General features: G+C 34.1%; 1 protein-coding gene and 1 pseudogene across 8 annotated transcripts in view; one reads left to right on the top strand and one right to left on the bottom strand.

Annotated features, from left to right (window-relative positions):
• LINGO2 (leucine rich repeat and Ig domain containing 2) overlaps nucleotides 1-21,171 on the bottom strand; it is a 1,089,314-nt gene that overhangs the window by 354,883 nt on the left and 713,260 nt on the right. For all 8 annotated transcript variants that reach the window (XM_039880667.1, XM_039880666.1, XM_039880668.1 and 5 more), the window contains one exon: nucleotides 949-981. The gene's annotated coding sequence lies outside the window, so the exon portion shown is untranslated. The remainder of the gene's footprint in view (nucleotides 1-948; nucleotides 982-21,171) is intronic.
• LOC120617150 (uncharacterized) lies at nucleotides 16,678-16,796 on the top strand (annotated as a pseudogene).

Here is a 21,171-nt window from a genome sequence, read left to right as displayed (position 1 = left end):
ATGCCTCCATGAAGGTTACTTCAGTCCACCACTGATATTCTTATAGAGAGCCATTTCATGTGTGTCTGGAATGCTTTGCTTTTTTAAAACAAAACAAAACAAAACACTTACAGTAGTAACAAACCTGTTCTTGGTCAGAAAGTCTTAAGATTGCTTACAAGGAACAGCGAAAGGAGATCTTTCCACTAGAATTTTGAGGAAGACCAACAACCGATATTATTGATTACTATGTATAGATATACTACTAAATTATGTGGTAATGCTGTATATATATCTATATATAGTAATACATATCACGAAACAGTGAAAGACATGACACGGTTTATTATTATATAGATATGAGTCCTTTCCTTATTATCACACTGATGATTTCCTTTTTGCCTCAGTTATTTGGGAGTAGGAATAACTGAACACATATTAACAGAGCAATGTTGTGCAAACATGGCCCGTTTATCATATAGAGCAAATTAAATTGAAGACCTGTAATAACTAGTAAAGATTTATTATCAGAGATAACAAGAAAGATTGGAAACAGATGTGGGATTGGGAAGATGGTGAAGGTTAGTCAAAAAAAAGTATGAATAGAGAAAAATCAGATGACGGTGTCTTGCGTGTGTGTAATAAGTATTCCCTGAAAAAAAAAATGAGTGGAGGATAGATGGAATGATGGCTGGATACATGGAATGATGAATGGATGAATGCAAGGGGTGAAAAAATATTGAATATTTCCAACTTCACAAATTTGCCAAGAAGTGAATCAGATATTATATTAGATTGTTATATTGCATTCTGTACAATCTATGTTGTACTTTTCCATTCATGAGGGAGGAAAATAAAAACATAATGTCCTCTAATCACTGCCTGTGAAAAGCTAAGGGCATAGTTTGCTCTTCTTTCATACTGTTTCATATTAATGAGAGATTTTAAAACATCATGAAAAGTACCAACCTTGAAAGCTGCATTTTGTTTTGCTCATCTCACCTAAAAAATTAAAAGACAGGGAAAAAAGAAAATTTAAGTGAAACCCGATTAAGGCAACACAGTTAAAAGAGCATTAAAACAAACAAACAAACAAACAAACAAAAACAAAAATCTTTTACACATTTCCCTTGACAAAGGAGACACATTTAACTGTGGAGAGAAAAATATCCTGATAAAACTTCTTCCCCTAAATTGTTTTTTAAATATTTTGTGCTTTTTGTATTTTGTGATAATTTGGTTTTCAAATTTTACTGGAGGCACAGCAATTATGAATAGCAGTAAGTAGAAGCACAGAGGTGATGTTTAATAAAAGTGAGAAAACTAAATTATATATAAGAAAAACTTTATAGGCAGCACTTAATAAACCCATGGAAATTTACAATCATAAGTTATTTCAGTAAATTTAGACAAGAGTATTTTAAGAGGCTCTTATAATATATTGTCAGGTTCTGTATTTCTACTTTTAAATGTTGATTAGAACACTGGCTTTTGCTTCTTCTCCCTCCTTGCTCCCCCAATAATCTGTGCTCCCTTACAAACCAAGTGATTATTGTGTTGTTTATAATAACTGTTCTACATTCCTTATGGAAATTGTAATTACGATGCTGAATATTCAAACTGCAAGCCACTTTTCTCAGGGAAATTGTAATTATGGTAATGTAGTATTTACCCAACCAAAGTTTTCTAGTCATTGTTCTCTTTGAAAAATGAGGAGGTCAGAAAAAAACACTGAAAATATCCTGTTTGGATCTCTGATATGTATTATGGAAAAGCATAATAAAAGCTAATATTTGCTATATGGCAGGTATGACACAATTAGGCTGACATGTATATGGTGAAATGCATGTATGTTTTACATACAGGTATATGAATTACATATGTTTCTTATTTAACCTACATACCAACCCCATAAGGTTAGTAATATTATCCCAATTTAATAAGGCTCATATAGATTGAGTAATTTATCTAATATCACACAACTAGTAAATAGTAGAGTCAAGGTTTAAACTTATGTCTGTCAGGCTTGAAAATCAATTCATAAGCTCAACATCAAAGGCCTCAATTTCAATTCACTGGCACCAGTGCATGTTTGGTGAGCTGACTGAACAATAATCTCTGTTTTCCAAAACCAATGGTTTTGCAATCCTTATGCAGTGCGGTCTGCTCCCTGGCAGACATTCACTCAGCTGTGACCCTTATTCTCAATTATGGAATTCCTACCATCATCCCTGAGAGCAGAATAAAACCTCTGCTCATAGTAAACTTTGATGCCATCTTTTTGGAGGGCAATTTGGCATTATTAATTAAGATTAAAATTTGTCATGTCCTCTCACCCAGTGGTTCATCTTCTAGAATTTATGTTAGAAGAGCATTCATAACAGCATTGTTTTAAATAGCAAAGACCTATACAAGCAGCCCAAATGTCCACCAAATACTTCATGGTACAATAAAATACTAAAGTTATTAAAAATCATGGATTCATAACATGAGTTCTAGAAAAATACCCATAAAACACTGTTAAGTTAAAACAGCATGTTGCAAAACAGTATGCATAATATAATCCTGATTTGGTTAAAATATATGCATTTTTATGTAAATGAAACTTTTTATTTTGCATAGAAAAATACCTAGAAGAATAGATACCAAATGTTTAAAGTAGTTATCATCTAGTAATCGGTTGAGAAGGGAACTTCATCCATTATAAATAAATACTCAGCGCATGAAATGTTTATAGCAAATATGCTTTTTTCTCTTTTCTTTTTCTCTTTTTTCTTTTTCTTTTTACTTATTTTTCTTTCTTTCTTTTTTTTTTTTTTTTTTTTTTTTTTTTTTTTTTTGGTAAATAGAAACAATTTTTTTAAAGTGTGAAAGAAAGAATCAAGAATACCTAAAAATAAACACAAAAGGCATACCATTTCAAAAAGAAAAGAAACAAAACCAAATAAAATCCAAAATCAGTCACTGAAAAATCTTACTAGGTGAGCCCCCAGATAGGATGAAAAGGCACCTCATCTGCCCGACTTACTTCTACTTTGCCAGATCTCTACAATTCAGATAAAGATGGAAGCTCTGTCTTTTTCTCCTTAGCTCAGCAGTGATTATTTAGTATTTTTTTCAATATTAAAAAGCCATGATTGAGTATCTAAAATGTATGAGTTCAATATAGACTTTAAAAAAATCCAATCACTCTGCAAAATAGGTATTTTTACTTTAATTTTATAAATGAGGAAAATGAGGCTAGCAGAAGTAATTTATTTACCCAATTATTCCAAGTTGGCCTGTGTTCTTCTAACTTGGCAAATTGGCAAGTATTGATCAAAAACAAAAACAAAAACAAACAAAAAAAGAAATGAAAAAAGGCAAGAATCATGCAAATCAAAATCACAATGAGATATCACCTCACACCAGTAAGAATGATTATTATCAATAAGACAGATAATAACAAGTGTTAGTGAGGCTGTGGGGAAAAACAATCCCTCATACATTGCTGGGGGGAATGTAAATTGGTACTGCCACTATGGAAAACAGTATGGAGGTTCCTCAAAAAGTTAAGTATAAAATTACCACATGACCCAGGAATCCCTCTTCTGGGTATCTACCTCAAAATTTTGAAAACATTTATCTATAAAGGTATATGCACTCTGATATTCACTGCAGCATTATTCATGGTGGCCAAGACACGGAAACAACCGAAAAGTCCTTTGATAAATGATTGGATAAGGAAGATGTTGTACATATATACAATGGCATATTACTCAGCCATATGAAAAGATGAAATATTGCCATTGGAGACAACATGGGTGGATCTTGAGATTATCATGCTAAACAAAATAAGTCAGACTGAAAAAGTTGTGAACCATATGATTTCACTCATATATGGGACCAAAATCAACAAACAAACAGAGCAAACAAATAAATGAAAAATCTTAGACACAGACAACAGTAAAGTGGTTACCAGAGAGAAAGGGAGGAGAAAAGATAGATAAAGGTAAAGAAGGTCAAATATATGGTGATGGATTTGGCTTTGGGTGGCGAACATATAGTGCAATATACAGATGATGTATTATAGAATTGTACACTGAAATCTATGTAATTTTATTAACAAATATTGCCTCAATAAATTTAATTTAAAAAAGGCAAGAACAAAACTATATAAATTAGTGAGTTTATGGTAGAGTACACTCTAGCCATTGGCTTACTGTCTTATGCAGCTTGAGAACAACTTCTAAGATCTGTTCTTAGTCATTCTCTCAGCTTCACTATTTTTCTGGCCTCAGTGAAGAATATGTGCTTATTGTTCCCACAGATTTAGGCTCTGTGGATATTCTGCTCAAGTAGTTCTATTCTCCCCCTACATTTATCTTTTAAGCTTGAGAATGACCTTCCCTTCATTCTTTCAGTAGAACCCATCTATTTCATATATGTTACATACTAAATATTTCTGTTTATGCATATGTGGAACAGTTGATGGACTGTCCAACCTGATACCAACAAGGACAAATACCGAGCCTCAGTTTCAGCACTATCCCTTGGAAAGATTAACCAGCCACTTGATGAAAAACCGATTGTGACATTGGACTTCTTTTGCCTTTGAAGAAGCAGTGATTCATTTTGACTAGAACTGGAATAATTCCAAATAAGGGCTTGCTTATCTGCACACAAAGTTTGTTCAGTACCATGATTTGAGGGCCTACAGAATGTTTGGTTCATCATATAACACTGCATGATATCATCTCAGACCTGGAAATACTTTGAAATTCAGCAGTGGGTGCATAATCATGGGATCCTCTCATCCTGATACACACTACATGACCCAAAAGCTTTTGGTATGATAGACTGACCAGACTTTCGAAGGTGCAGCTGAAGTTACAGCTTGAAAATAATGTCTTGCAATGGTGCGGTGCCATCCAAAGTATGTGGTAAACACTATAAATCAATGCCCATTCTTCAGTACTGCATCACCAATAGATAGATTACATAGGTCTAGGAACCAAGAGGCAGGAAGTAGGAGTGGTTGAACTTAGCATCACATCACTCCCAGTGGCCTAAGTGAGGGATAAGTGCTTACTGTTCCCACGTATTTAGGCTCTGTGGATCCGGAGATCCTGGTTTTCAGAGGAGAATGCTTCCATGAGGGAACGAAGTAAGAAGCTCATTAAACTTTAAGATATGTCTTACGTCTAATCACTTTGGGCCCCTTGTGCCAGGAGACTGGTATCAAGGAGAGTACTCACCATACTGAAAGGAATAACTCAATGATCATCAGGAGAAGGTAGGGCTGCTGTCATACAATGAGGTAGGGAAGAATTTCCATTATTCAGGTGATTCGTGAGGAATTTCTTAGTATTTTCCTATCTATTTTTAATACTAAATGGACAAGTGCAGCAGCCCTGCCCTAAGAACAGTGAGGAGAATTTCAGACCCTTCAGTAAGGATCTGTGCCACCCCACAAGGTAAATCACATAGATCAGTAGAAGATGAGGGAATTCTAGAATGGGTATTAGAGAGAGCAGACAGCAGAGAAACAGTATCAGTTGTGCTATTGAGACTAACTGTACTGGGAGGTGCTGTGTTTCCATTAATCTTCCTGTAGAGATTTTGTCAAGAAAGATGACCTACTAGAATCCTGAAGAAGCTTTTCCCAGATGAAATAAACTAATTATATGAAACAAGAAGAAACAAGTGTCACAAAGAGTGGAGATACTAGATACCGCAGGACATTACGCAGATCCTCTTCAGGACAAGACACTCATTCCTCCAGCTGCCCGAAGTGTTGGCTCCTAATGGCTCACAGCTGACTCCTCTGGGAATTTTCTTCCTTCCAACCAAGAGAACTGCCCTACCCAAGATTATTCACCCTCCCACAGGCAGCTCACATCTAATGGCTGATCAATGTAGGGGTACAAAGGTCAGGCCAGCTGTTCTCTATTTGAGACATCTATAATGATATTGATCTCAAGCACACTCCTCAACAAGCTTCCTGTATAAAAACCTCCATCTCAGAGTCTGTTTCTCACAAAAACTGACCTGAAGCAAAATTATAAAATTCAGAAGACATGCAGCTGAAAAACGAACATTGATGTGATTGACTCGAGTCCATATTCTATTCATTACATGTTCCTGTATACCAAAAAGAATAGTTTATTCTAATTTTCAACATATATTTTTGTTTAGTCAGTAAACAGTCAGTAATGATATGCTTAAACCTATAAGTCAGTAAACGTTCTTCAATGTTACACAGTATCTGTGATTATACTGAAACATTAATATATTTATAATTCTTCAAATTCAGACTAAGGTAAATTAATAGATAAATACACACATGCATACTAATTTATAATGTATATACATACTCTAAAACATATCTCAAGACTAACTTCAAAGTTAGTTTGACCAAAATCCATAATTATACTAGCCTATTTTCAACAAACAAAATCATACTTTTAATCATGCCATTTTCTAGAAAAAATTCAAGATCTCTCTGTTTCAGAAAACTTAAAAGATTAGTTACAGAATAAGGACTTACTTTTCTACTGTAAATGTAAGAATTTTATCAGGCATGAAATGTATTCAGAACAATTTATGATCCAGTAAAATATTACTTCTGGTAGTCTTTAAAATCAGAAGATATAAGATATCTAATTTTACCCAATTTTGAGAGAATAAAGTTAGGATTTGACAACAAGTGAAAAGTTCAACTCAGTGGTCACCATCTCTCTGTAGTCTCTTGTCTAGAAATCACTGTACCTCTAAATGTTGTTTTGCAAAAAAATTCTGCATCACCAATTCCTTTATTTCATTTATCAAATCTTAACTCTGAATCAAATCATTATACTCTTGTATTTAAATGCATGTGTCATCATTGATTTAGTCATGTTATCCAACCATTATACTGTATTAAGGGCTTAACATGATAAACACAAGGTGTTAGATGCAATAAGTGTCTCTAACCTGGCCACAGTGAGGCAGAAAATGGTTGTTACATATCATGAAAGAGCCTACTAGCTTCAGTTCTATCTTTTGCCTTCAGTTGTGAACAAAAGGTTATTTGCACTATTTTTGGGGAGAGATTTTTTTAAGACATTCTCAAACATCAGAGAGATGTGAAAGGTTTCAACTTGTGAAAACTGGGCTAGAAACTGCCCCACAAAAGATGCATTATACATCCCACATGGAGATATGAGTCAATAAAGCAAAGCAAGGAGCACAGAAAACACTTCAAATAGAGCATGAAAGTGATAGGACTTTTCACCAAGAAATAGTAGGTTTTGCACAGTATAATCTACTTAGTGAGCTTTAAGTTAAAGACTCTTCCAGACCTCCAGAATCACCTTTAGCAGACTGTTGTTCACCTACTGGTGGAACTGTACAGTCAGGCTTCCTAAATTTATTCTGGGGTCATTTATTACTTTAAAACAGAGTCATTAACATGTAAACCTATGAACTTTAGAAAGAGCACAATAGAGATTTATATCAGTTCATTCATCATTATATTGTAGTTGTAAAAGATACAAAAATGTACATGAGCTACTTACAAGGAACTTATCTTGACTTATAATGCTAGTACACCTGGCATCAGTAAATGGTGCCCAAGTTTCCAGTGAGTAATATTCTTGGATTCAGGGAAGAAAATCCATTTTTTTCCCATGACATCCAGAATTGATGTAGTGCCAAGTGTCCGTCAGTAGTTAGTAACAAGGTACATTTCCTTTAACATCACAATGGTACATACCAAAAAGTAGACCAACAATCAGATAAAAGACTTACATATACAGGCATGAGATTAACTTTATAACACAAGGTTCTCTTCAGGACAGAGCTTTACTTTAATGCATTTTTAAAGGATATTAAAGAATATATTAAATTAAATAACAGAGAGGGGTTGGGCAATGTCATAATTTGTAAGGTAAGTTTTGAAGGAACTGGTGTTAGCATGGAGCCAGAGTAATGATTTGGAGATGAGAAGGTACTTGACAAGAATCACTGAGGTGGCACTTACATGAGAGTAAGTAAGGCAGATTTGTTTTATATTTGTTTAGTAGGCTTACTGACAGGGATAGCTAATGTAGCCTAAGTTAACTAATTTGAAATCATGCTTTTCTACCACTTGAAGAAGCAGAGTGGTGTGGTTTAAAAGCACTAACTATTTTTTGACAAAAGAGCCAAAAACATACAGTGGAGAAAAGAAAGCCTCTTTAATAAATGGTGCTGGGAAAACAGGAAAGCCATCTACAAAGGAATGAAACTAGATTGTTGTCTATCACCACACACCAAAATTAACTCAAAATGAATTAAGGACTTGAATATAAAGCCTCAAGCAATAAATTGCATAGGAAAAACCATAGGAACTAAACTCATGGACCATGGAATAAAAAGGATTTTATGAATTTGGCCTCAAGGGAAAGGAGAGTAAAAGCAAAAATAAATGAATAGGACTACATCAAACTAAATATCTTCTGCACAACAAAAGAAACTGTCAATGAAGTAAAAAGACAGCCATCTGAATGGGAAATTATTTTATAAGCAATACCTCTGATAAAGGACTAATATCCAAAATATACAAAGAACTCATACAACTAAATAAAAACAAAAAACCAAACAATCCAATCAAAAAATGGGCAGAGGACCAGAACAGACACTTCTCTCAAAAAAGACATACAAATAGCTAACAAACATATGAAAGGGTGCTCAACATCACTAGCTATTAGGGAAATGCAAATTAAAACCACAAAAAGATACCATCTCACCTCTGTTAGAATAGCTGTTATCAACAGGACAAATAATAATAAGTATTAGAGTGGATGTGGAGAAAAAGGAACCTTCATACACTGCTGGTGGGACTGAAAATTGGTACAGCCACTATGGAAAACAGTATGGAGGTTCCTCAAAAAAACTAAGACTTGATCTACCATATGATCCAGCAATCCCTCTACTGGGTATTTATCCCCAAAACTTGACAACATATATCCGAAAAGATATTTGTACCCCGATGTTCATAGCAGCATTATTCACAGTGGCCAGGACATGGCAGCAACCAAAGTGTCCTATGATTGTTGATTAAATAAAGAAGCTGTGGTACATATATACAATGGAATATTACTCAGCTATAAGAAGAGATGAAATACTGCCATTTGTGACAACATGAATGGACCTCGATATAATCATGCTAAGCAACATAAGCCAGACAGAATAAGCTGAAAACCATATGATATCACTTCTATGTGGGATATAAACCTAAAAGCAACAAACAGGACAAACAAATGGGACTTGAATATAAGAACAATAGATTAGTGGTCACCAGAGGGAAGGGAAGAGGAGGGAGGTAGGTGGGATAAAAAAGGGTCAAATATGTGGTGACAAATCTAACTCTAGGCAGTGAATGTATATATACATGTATATATATACACATACATACATACACATATGCCTTTCTGTGAATTGTACACTTGGAACTTCCTGAATTTCATTAACCAATGTTATCATCATAATAAAAAAAAAGTAAATAAAAAGAGAGAAAGTAGAAAGAAAGAAAGAAAGAAAGAAAGAAAGAAAGAAAGAAAGAAAGAAAGAAAGAAAGAAAGAAAGAAAGAAAAAAGCACTAGATGAAAAATTAAGAGGTCAGAGCATAGTCTATAACTTGGCTCCAATGGGTTATTTATTTCTGGACCACAATTTTACTTGACTTGAGTTACAAGTTGAATGTAAAGAGGCAAGCTAGGACAAGAAAGATGTGCAAATTTAAGTAGTTCAAATGAAAGACAGCCGATAGAGTGAATCCAAGCCAGAATTCCTGAGGGGGAAACAAAAGGAATATTTGGAAAGATAAGACTTAAATGGAAAGACAAAGGAGAAGGAATCAAATCATAAATATGAGATAGGAACATATGAAAAACTAGATCACAATATTATATTTCGACAAGTGAGAAAGGTCCTAGATATTATTTGGGAAAGTAAGAAATGTGAAATTTGTGTTGATTGTTTAGAAATCACATTGTGCCTTATGTTACCTGATGTCAAGGCAGACTGTGAATTCTTGCAAGAGAGATGTGTCCCTTTTTCTCACTATTGGGTCTCCAGTGCCTGACACAGTAACAAGCACATGGTAAATAATCAATGAACATCTTAGAATGAGTGCATGAGCGTATGTGTGAATAGATGACATACAAGGGATAGAATTAAATGGAACAATGACAGCAAATACGTGAGTGATAAACTAAAAGTAATGTGATACTGGATGAGGTTCATTATAAGTATTCTTTTATTTTTAAACTAGTTCTTGATATTATTTAATCTTTTAAAATAAAATAAGAAAGCAATATAATGAAAAATATTAGATTCTATACTTGGTCCGCAAATTATTTCTCCCCAAACACAACTTAATGTAGAATAATTTAGATAAGAATATAGAACTGAAGTGTGCCTTATGAATCAACAGGAAATACAATGTGTCTCCTCCACACAAATAATACCATCTTAGGCTTTATTACACCTATAGTATGAAGAGGAAAGCAAAAAAAAAAATTAACCTGCTTTACTTTTCAATTGTCATATGAATATGGGGCACTGCTTTTTGTTTTATATACCAAATTTTATGAGATCCACAAACAAATGGAATACAATTTGGGAGAAAGGCTAAGTTAGTGAAGAAACTCAAAATAGTGTAAGAAATGGCTGAAGGAATAGAACGTGATCAGAGGAAGCATGCAAACTGTTTTAGAACATTTGAATAAGGATAAATTTTTAGCTAGAGAGATCTGAAGCAACATGAAGAAGAATACTAAAAACTGTCTCAAGATGGTTTGTGTTGCCTTAAGACAGGAACTGGCAAACTATAGGCTGCCAAATCCAGCCATGCTCCTTATGTTCTTTATTTATTTATTGTTTATGTTTGCTTTCCTGCAACAGTAGCAGAGTTGAGTAGTTGTGACAGAGACCATACATCCGACAAATATATGTACTCTATGACCATTTATAGAAAAAATTTGCTGACTCCGGCCTTAAGAGAGAACCAATCATTCATTCATTCAGCAAACATGTTTCAAGAATATACAATGTTTCTAAAATGTACCAAGCACTGGTACAATATATAGATAAGACACAGTCTGTACCTTAGCCTAAGTATTAATTTTACTGTCACCAGACATAAGCAAGGTAATCATAAACACAGTATATTTTAGAGGGGAGTAAATTATGAGGTAAATTTTTGAACTTAATAACTTCGAAGTCTTCTTTCAACTGCAAGATTCTTTAAAAGGGGAAGGTCATGGAGAAAAAGTTCTTGAAAAACTGATAAATGGAAACATGGAGAAGTAGGAGAGGGTTCCCTCAGTTAAGTGGAAGAGTCAAGATTAGCGATGAGAGAATAAAGAACAGTCAAGTTCTTTATTCTTAAATATACATGGTAGATGTGAGAATGCATAGAGGAGGTATGTCTGGAAAGACCAGAAGAACTATATTGTGAAGGGTATTCTATGTCAGGCTTGATATTTTTCAGGTCATTTCAGACAATAGGAACCCATGAAATCTTTTTAAAAAGGGGTTGTATAAATAAAGTGAAATTCTGTCATGATCAGTGTGATAGTTCTATGTAGGATGGATTGAAGATGAAAGATGAAAGAGTTGTAATACAGGGTGAAAATAAGAAGAGCATGAAATACTAAGGATTAGATGAGAAGAGAGAAGCAGAAATGAATGTGTATTTTACATGAATGAGACATGATGGATCCACAGCAACTCAAGATCTTTAGAAAGAATAGGGAGCAAAGTCTGGGTGTGATTAGGGCCTGCCCCTGGGTGTGTATTTCTCTACACAAGAGGGCCAAAGGCTTTCTCTATACAAGGCCCAAAGAAACACAGTAAACTCCATTCTAATTTAATACCCAAACAAGTCCAACAAAGGTGGGTAGAAAGTGTTATCCTTCAGAACAAGATCCCTGACAGTGATTATTACTATACAGGATGATATTTGGACTCTCAGGAACCATCACCTTTTCAAGGCCCTATTTCAAAAGCAACAATTGAGAAGTGGGTTGCATCAACTTTGGAAGAAAACCATGGAGCAAAACGAACAACTGAAAATTCCATGTTAGAGTTTTGTTTAACATAGTAGAAATAAAGAAAATATGTTATCTATTGGTATTTGGATGCCAAGGGCAGTAAGAACAATACTAGGCCCCAATGGTTGGTGAGTTTGGGGCTGTTAATATATTATGTAATTTTGAACTGGGCGTGGCTATTCATGCAAGTAGCAGATCTCAGGGAATACAAGCACTGCCCAGGGAATAATTATAATTATTTTTGTGGGAAATTCAAGTGTGCCTTTTGCAATTTGGGCTGGAGTGTATGTGCATATATGTCAAATATATAAGATGTTTGAATGGGCACCATCCAGAAGAAAAAAAGGCGATAATCTTTTCAAAGAAGGGCAGCTATTCATAAAGTCCACCATTATTTTTAGACTATAACTGTGGCTTTAAAGGAAATCTTCCCCCTGTGCCCAAAGTCTACTCAATTGTGTATGATGTAGGTATTTAGCTTGGAGAAGGTTTGTCACGTATAGACAATTGAGGAAATCACCCAGGTGGCCATTATGTTATACTTCTAAATCATCCTGTTGTACAGGGAAGAAACTCAAAGCTGCAAATTTTAGGAAGATTTTTGGCCAAATCATTAGAATACTGCCCTGTTGTATCATTCAAATTTTGTATCTTTAATTTTTCCTTTTTCAGTTTACATATCCATAGATGTCTGCATACTTTTAGTGTACATAGTGAACTTATCACAGAAAATACATTGCAGTGGCAAGAGCGGAGTCTTCGGATTCATATGTACCTAAGTTGGATACCAGCATTACTACTTATTCACAGGAAAATATTGGGCACGTTCCTTAACCTCTCTGAGCCTCAATTTTTTTTATATATAAAATTGGAGGTAATTATACCTACATCAAGTTTTGTTTTGAGAATCAGTGAAATACTATAGAGATAGCACCTGACATTTATTTAACACAAAATTAATATCAGTCCCATTTATTCTTTAATATTTTTCAATTATTAAGCTACTTCAGCCAGTTGCATTTGTCATCTGTGACATTCAAAATATGAAAGCATTATTAGAATACCTCACATATCTAGTATTCAGATAAAGAGGTTCTCACATGGAATGATTCACATGGGAAGATGCACATGAAAAAAACTCATTAGACATGTCTTTGTGAAATAATCACATCAATATATTAAGTATTAAATGAGTTTAGCTAACCACCTACAACACATTATGGACAATTAATAGGTGTTCATTTATATTAAAGACAGATCATATCTACAGGGAGAGTTAGCTGAATACCAAGTAAATACATTTTATATTTCCCATGTTGTACATCAGCAAAATTTAGAGCAAAGTCTTGATTCTCATGGGTTTCATTCACATGCAATATGCAGTTCTTTAGTACCTAAAACCTTTATACAGTAATGTTACAATTAAACTCTACAGGCCATCCTGTACATTTCAATGGAAAGCACTAAAGTATAGTAGTTACTTGCTCTCTTTATAGACAGCCTCGACATGGCTCTTCAACTTGTTGTGTGATCTTTGACAAATGACTTGAAATCTGTGTCATATTTCTATGATCTGTAAAATGGGGATAGCAATAAAGAGTATCTACCCCGCTGGATTATTGTGAGGATTAAATGAGAAACTGCAGTTTAAAACACTTGATACATTGGAATCACCAAATAAATGCTATCATGATTTTTTCATACCTTTTTTCAAACAAGATTTGTGGAGACTTATGACGTATATGATAATTACAACAAAAAGGACAAAAGATTCCTTTAGTAAAGGGACCTATAGTAAAAACTGGAAGTTGTTTAGGTGGGGTCTTCTACTCTGCTATAAAGTTGATTGTCCTCAAGACTAATCCAGACTCAAGTTTCCTGGTTAATCCTTCATTACCTATAAAATGAAGATTATCACTAGCATGCATTTGAAGCCCTTCGTGAGGTGGCCTCTGCCCACCTTGCAGGCAGCATACACCTTTTCATTTCTAAATAGATATATAGTCTTTTCTTCTGTACAAGATCCTAGATTTCTGCTCTGCCTCTTGTCTTTATATATAACCCCTTCTCCACCTGAAATGCTTTCTCCTCCCTTCCTTAATTTCCCATGAATGGCTATACAGTATGAAAAGGCTTAAGAAAGAAAGTCTGAGAGTTTATTGGAATAAGTTCTCCTCCAAAAGCAAAATGTTCAAGGCAGTAGAGATTAATGGGGAGGCCTGCAGATTTTAGAGAGTGGAAAGTAAAACTCTTCCACTTGGGAAAGAAGCGTGCTGTATAGAAAATCTCCCAGTGCATGAAGCTATTAACACAGATAAGAATTGGAGGATGAATGGAAAAAAAAAAGAGAGATTTGTCACCTCCAAGCTCCAACCACTAAATTAATGTTGTATGTTGATTTATGCTAATGACAGTAATGCAATTCTTTGTAAGATCATCTGTACAATATTTCAGATATTCCCTGAGGTGCTTAGAGAGAGAATAAGTCAACCAGAAAATATTAAACAGGGACTTTAATATAAGGAAGCTCTGAATTGGAAAATATATCTGTTTTATATAAGCATTTTCTTCCAGCTCACCTGCAGTCTTTAGGTTTGCCTAGGATTCTTATGAAAAAAAAAATTGGAGTCGAAACCTTATGCTCTTATGCTAATGTTAACCTTACTTTATAAGGATACAAAGCTTGAGGGCAGGATTAAAACTATGAAAGCTCTTTAATATATTTTCAAATTCACTACAATAAAATATTATACAATGTAACATGTGGAAATTTACAAATATTAAATTAGTGATCATGAGTACTATACTACTGGTATCTACTGTAAACTATTGTTAAATAACCTGAAAGTTGTGTTTAGATAATTAGTAATTTTTAATAATGTAATAAGCAAACCCACTATCAAAACAAAAACCAGGAAATCGACAGTGTGCTCCTTCTCAACCTTAAACATATGAACCCATCTCTTCAGGCAGCCAGCATTCCGAAGTCTACATTTATCATTTCTTTTCCTTTCCATTTTATATAGTCTGATTGTATCTATGAGCATTCATATACAGAGATATACATATGCATGTGTCTGTATAATATTTTTAAGTAATAAAAAAGTAATCATATTGTATTTAATCACTGGAACTCTTTTTTTCCATTTAGCGTTTTATTGTAGTTATTGATATATTTGGGTCTCCTCTATATTTTATTTATTTTTTAATTAATTAATTATTTTTATTTCTTAACTTTTTAAATTAAACTTATTAGAGTGACATTGGTTAATAAAATTATATAGGTTTCAAATGTATAATTCGATAATATGTCATATGTATATTATATTGTATGCTCACCACCCAAAGTCAAATTTCCTTTCGTCACCGTATATTTAACCCCCTTTACCCTTATCTACCTCCCCTGTTTTACATTTTAATTCATTTCAATTTGATCGTCTTTCTAATACTTTTAAAAACAAAAATCTTCTTTAAGTTTTTCCCATTATTTTTTAAAACTAAACTATATGTTAATTTACTCATTTTAAGTGAGGTCTGTATTTCCAGTAACCATACCTCTTAAATCTCCTATCTGGAACACTGTCTTCCTTTAGTAAAGGGACCTGGCAAATTAGCAATTTATTTTATTAGTAAATTAAGAATCAGAAAATTCCTTGGTGAGCAATGGAATCAGAGCAAATGGAGTTGAATCACAGTAGTAGTTTGTGAAGTTAGTGATTATGTCTGGGTCACAGATTCTTTTAAGAATTTGAGAAAAAGTTTGATCCTCTCTTAAGAAAATATATATATATAATTTTTGCAGACAGTGTCAAGGGAGTACTGAAACTCATTGGTTAACCTCTAGTCTTACATCACTCAGGCTACGGAACATCTTAATAAATGATTCTTATTCCAAACCAAAACACATGACAACACATATCACATCCATTGAATTCTACTCCTCAAACACATCTCCTGGTATTATCATTCTAGACTTTTTAAATTTTGGTATTATGGTATTACAATTCTTGACTTTCAATTTTGTATTAGTTTAGATGTTTTTTTTTTTCTCTTAGCAATTCTTAATAGTTTTTAACAAAGACTACAATAACTTTTAAAACACTGTTTATTTCTTGCAACATCACCTAAGATTTATCTATTTTCTTATCAAAATACTTTATCCAAATTGTTTCCAGTGTGGGTCTTTGGCAAAGTTTTAGAGGCTTTATATGATAAAGAATACCATGTTTATGTGATCGATTACCTTTATAAGGATAAAGGATCAATACTTTATAAGGATACAAAGCTTGAGGGCAGGATTAAAACCATTCATTTTTTTTTTTATTTTAGTAAATTAACATTCATTAAATGCCTACTATGTGGCACACTAAAATCGGCACTGCACTGTAGGAGTGAACAAGAGAGGCATATCTACACATTCTTGAAGGCTGCTGTCTAGTGTCATGTACTAACACACACAAGAATGTGTTTTAAGGCCAATTTTAAAGGAATCATTACCTCCCTTGTATTCTCTTGAAGACTCAGTGCTCAGAATCTCTATGCCTACACCATTTGCTTCACCTGATTTGCTACTCCTAGTCCCAAGTTTATGCTAGATTATAATAACCTCATCTGAAGTAATTTAAAATTCATTTGACTTGTTTATGGCCATGCCACCCTGAATGTGCCCGATCCCATCTGATCTCGAAGGCTAAGCAGGGTTGGGCCTGGTTAGTACTTGGTTGGGAAACCACCTAGGAATACTAGGTGCTATAGGTGTTAAAAAAAATAATAACTTGACTTATCTAGACTAGATTGTTTTCTCATAGCTGTTAAAAGTTATACAGAAGTAAATTCATACAGTGGTTAGTTTGGTATAAGAAGAACACACAATTGAGGGCTTGTGGAGAGAGGTACTGTATTCAGCTTCATGCCTCTACTCTGAATAGAAAAACATAGAGAAGGCACAAATACTATTACGCTTCATAACACTGTTTTCCTCTTTATAGACAAATAAAATTAGGCTTTGTGGCTGGGAATAAGCTATGTGCAGCTTAGGGAAAATTATGAAGCAAAAGGAAATAAAGCGAACAAAAGATAAATATTCAAAATACAGTCTTGCCCTGGAAGTCTCAAATGTACTAAATCCTCTATGAATTATGTTTCTTTTCATAAAAAAAAAACAGGATGTGATCATAGACAAATATATATGTATGTATTTCATTAGCATATTTTTCTGGATAACTGCAACAAGCCTTAGGCACAGATTCAGAGAAGTCAAAAGAAAATGGACTCAGGGAGAAAAGAGAAATGGCAGTTTGGATTTATTAGGGAAATCTGCATATCCTTCATAACTGTATGAACTTTATTTTTAATGAAATAATGTAATTTGATATATATCTTCTTAGAACACATCATTAATAATATACTACAGTGCTAGGCCTTCTGGGAACTCAAACAAGGTAGCAGCAGGTAATTGACTGGGAGAGAAATATCAACAACCATGAAATGTCTGTTCTTCCACCTAAGACTTTACTATTGGAAACCTTACACATAACACATGGCTGACTTATATCCCTCTGCCTGCTTGAGGATCTTGTTAGCAAAGATTTTATTAGATACATTGTAGCTCTCTTTTAAAGAGAAAGGATACACAATGTTCTCATAGGGATCAAGGACTGCCCCAGTTCATCCTGCTGAAACTGGCTGTGCTCAGTGGTGTTGATATTCACATGATAGAGGTCAGTTTTCTCGTTAGCACCTTCGTTTGCTACTAAAAAGCACTAATTATCTGAGAATGAATGATTTGTGTGTGTATGCATTTGTTTACTTCATTTTCCTCTGCTTCATATTTTCCTGAAATTCCACTTATCCTCTTTCTACTTATAGCAATTGAAAAACATATTTTGAATACTTATGAAGGAAAAGAAGTATATGACCCGATGGATAATTCTAAAGCTAAAGGAATCTTTATTGGTCAATGCCATTTTAATTAAGAGATGGCAAGGTCTTCAACTAATTTTGAAAGATAGAGGTTTCTTAAAGTAATTTATGACCATGAAAATATGAAAAAAAATCATTAACAAAAAAATTTTATTTCAACAAATATAAAGGGAAACAAAGTTTTTGTATTTTGTATCAGAATGAGAAAGTTATAGGGAAAGTTTTGAGTCTAGAATTCATAAATTGCTTTGTTAATTCAATCTTGAATATACAGTAAGAATATTTATCAACATTGTGTTAGGGATAAAGAATTATAATATAATGAGCGTTATGTACCTACCACTCAGTTTAAGCAGTAGAACATGCCCATTATTTTATGGCCCCCACAGGTCCATCATTGATACCAGCTACTACCTCTTCTGCCCCAAAGGAAATTGCATTCACCAAATTTAGTGTTTTTTCATTCCCTCACTGCTTTTTATAGATTTATCACACTGGTTAATATCCCAAAACATAATATCCTATTTTACATATGTTTTAAAGTTTATGTAACTAGAATTGCTTTTTTCCCTTAGTTTATGTCCCTAAGATAGATTCATGTTATTTCATGCAGCTATAGTTTATTATCTGTTATTGCTGTATAAGTACTACATTATGTGAATATACCACATTTCCCCCCTCTATTCCACCATTGATGGGCATTTGGGATTTCCCAAGCATTTTGCTCTATTATAAACATTGCTGTTAACATTTATGCATGTGTCTTCTGGCTCAGGAGTTGTAGGACACGTAAGTTATAGTTTCTCTTGGGTTTATAGCTAGGAGTAAAATTGCTGAGCAGTAGGTATGCATATGTTCGTCTTTACTATGATATGCCAGATTGTTCTCCAAATTTGTTTATTTGAACCATGGACTTTTAAAAATTCTGTTTGTTCCATCTGTTTGCCAAACCTTGATAACATAAGACTTTAAATTTTTGCCACTCTTACAACTTACTCTTGATTTTAATGTGTATCTCTGGTAACTAATGAGGTTAAAGATTCATGATTCTCAACTGTGACATGCCTGTTCAAGGTATTTTCTTGTGTATTTTGTGATTTTTGACTCCACACTCATATTCCTGGAGGCTTTCTCTGAGGGAATTCTTTGATGCCTGAGCCAAATGTGGATTCACCCAAATATAATTTGGATTTTCTCCAGCCATTCATTTAGAAGCTTTATCAAGCTGCAGCAACTTTAAACAGTTGGCTTGAGAGTTTCTTTGGATCCCCCAAGTAGAATGAATTCAGGATGCAAACCATACATGAGGGCCTGCTTATGGTTATTAAAATTCTTAGGGATTTTTTTTTTTTCTCCACTCAGTTCACGGTTCAAGGAAGGCCATTATTCTTGCTATTTCTTGGAGTATAGATGGTTTATTAGTGATTTACTTTAAAACGAAGGTGCAGCCCTTTAGGTTCTCCGATTCCTGGACATGACAGCCATGGCACAAAGGCTACTCACCCATTTATCCTGGACCTCTAGACATCAGCATCCCAAATATTTGTCCTATCTCCTGAAGCAGCAGTCCCCAACCTTTCTGGCACCAGTGTCCATGCTCCTATGAGAATCTAATGCCTGATGATCTGAGGTAGAGCTGATGCAGTGATGCTAGCACTGGGGAGTGGTTGCAAATATAGAGAAAACTTCACTTGCTGGCCCACTGCTCACCTCCTACTGTGTGGCCTGGTTCCTTACAGGCCAGGGACCAGTACCAGTCCACGGCCCAGGGGATAGGGACCCCTGTCTTAGAAGATTCCACAGTTGTCCCCACTCAGTCATGCATCGCCCCACAGAGAGCCTAGTCATTTTCCTAGAACAAGCAAATTAAGCATCTCAGCTTCCTTGACGAAAAGAAAAAAGAAAAAAAAAACCCAAAAAACTCATTGTGATAAATGCATCCAGAACTTTGCAACAGGAAAATCTAGAAATTATTTTAAATTTAACAGAAATGTAAGATTTTATTGTGCAGTTGAACGATGGTTTTATTTTCAATAACATGGAGGGCACCATACATTTCTAAACTTGGATGAAATAGTCTTAATCTATCCCTGGCAGTATGTTCCACATTTCATACTCTCCTTTCTCTCTCCCTGTGTCAGGACTGGAAATATTGTTAAATCACCTTGAGTATTTGATAAATCACATGGAAACAATTATCATGGTTTGGAAAAATTTGCTTCTTGTAACTGAGCAATCTGTTTTCTATTTTTACTAGAATCAAACACAATTTTTATAGTTTCATGAGCTAGTTTACTAATAATAGGTAACAAATTTTTTTGAGTGTCTACTATCTGTTGGACAATATGTTAGTGCTTTGCATTCATTAATCTAATCTGTACAACTCTTCATAATGGCCCTAGAATACCTATCTAGTAAATGTCTGAGCTGTATTCTACCTCAGGTCACTGCTTCCACAGTCTCTGCCTTACACTGTGCAATGCTGCCATATACTGTGAGCAAGTAGCCTCCTCATTGTTCAAATCCAGCAGGTGACTACAGAATTAAACAATTTCTTTCAGCACAAACAGGTATCAAATTGTTTGGTGAATAACAATGAAAGAACTTTTTACTGTGAAATCTTAGTTTACATTCATGCATAATGGGTGTTTACTCTGAAATTTTGTATTATTTAATAATTATATAGTTACATCACTTTATGTATCAATCTATCAAGTATGGAATAAAGAAATGACATAGCCGATATATTCCAGACTTCTTGTTTACGAACAGTTTCCATTGCTCTCCTGCTATTAAAGTATTGTAATATACATGCAGAATATAAAAAGGTTTCTTTTGAATGCCACATAAAAAAAGACTTTACTATGAAGTTTATGATCACAGCCCAAGTAGATCTTGATATATACATAAGTCTTCCATCTCCTAAACTTTCTCATGCTCATTTTCTCCCAGTAAAATGGGGATAATATATGTTTAAACTTCTCTCAGGTAGAAACACTTTAATGAAGACATGAATGCAAAGGAATTTGATTTCTTCAGAGCTAAGAATTTTATAAACAAAAGTCATTATCATGATGCTCTTGTTATTATTCACTTGTGCTATAAAAATCTTCCAAATGTAGCTGAAGTATATATCTATATATAAAAAAAATCCAGCCTAGCACATCATTGAAAAAGCTTTTATCTCCTTTACTCTTCTATCTTAGCAGCA

This window comes from Pteropus medius, unplaced genomic scaffold (assembly GCF_902729225.1).
Source record: "Pteropus medius unplaced genomic scaffold, Ma_sr-lr_union100, whole genome shotgun sequence".
NCBI classification, from domain to species: Eukaryota; Metazoa; Chordata; class Mammalia; order Chiroptera; family Pteropodidae; genus Pteropus; species Pteropus medius.
This window is presented reverse-complemented; position numbering and strand designations above follow the sequence as displayed.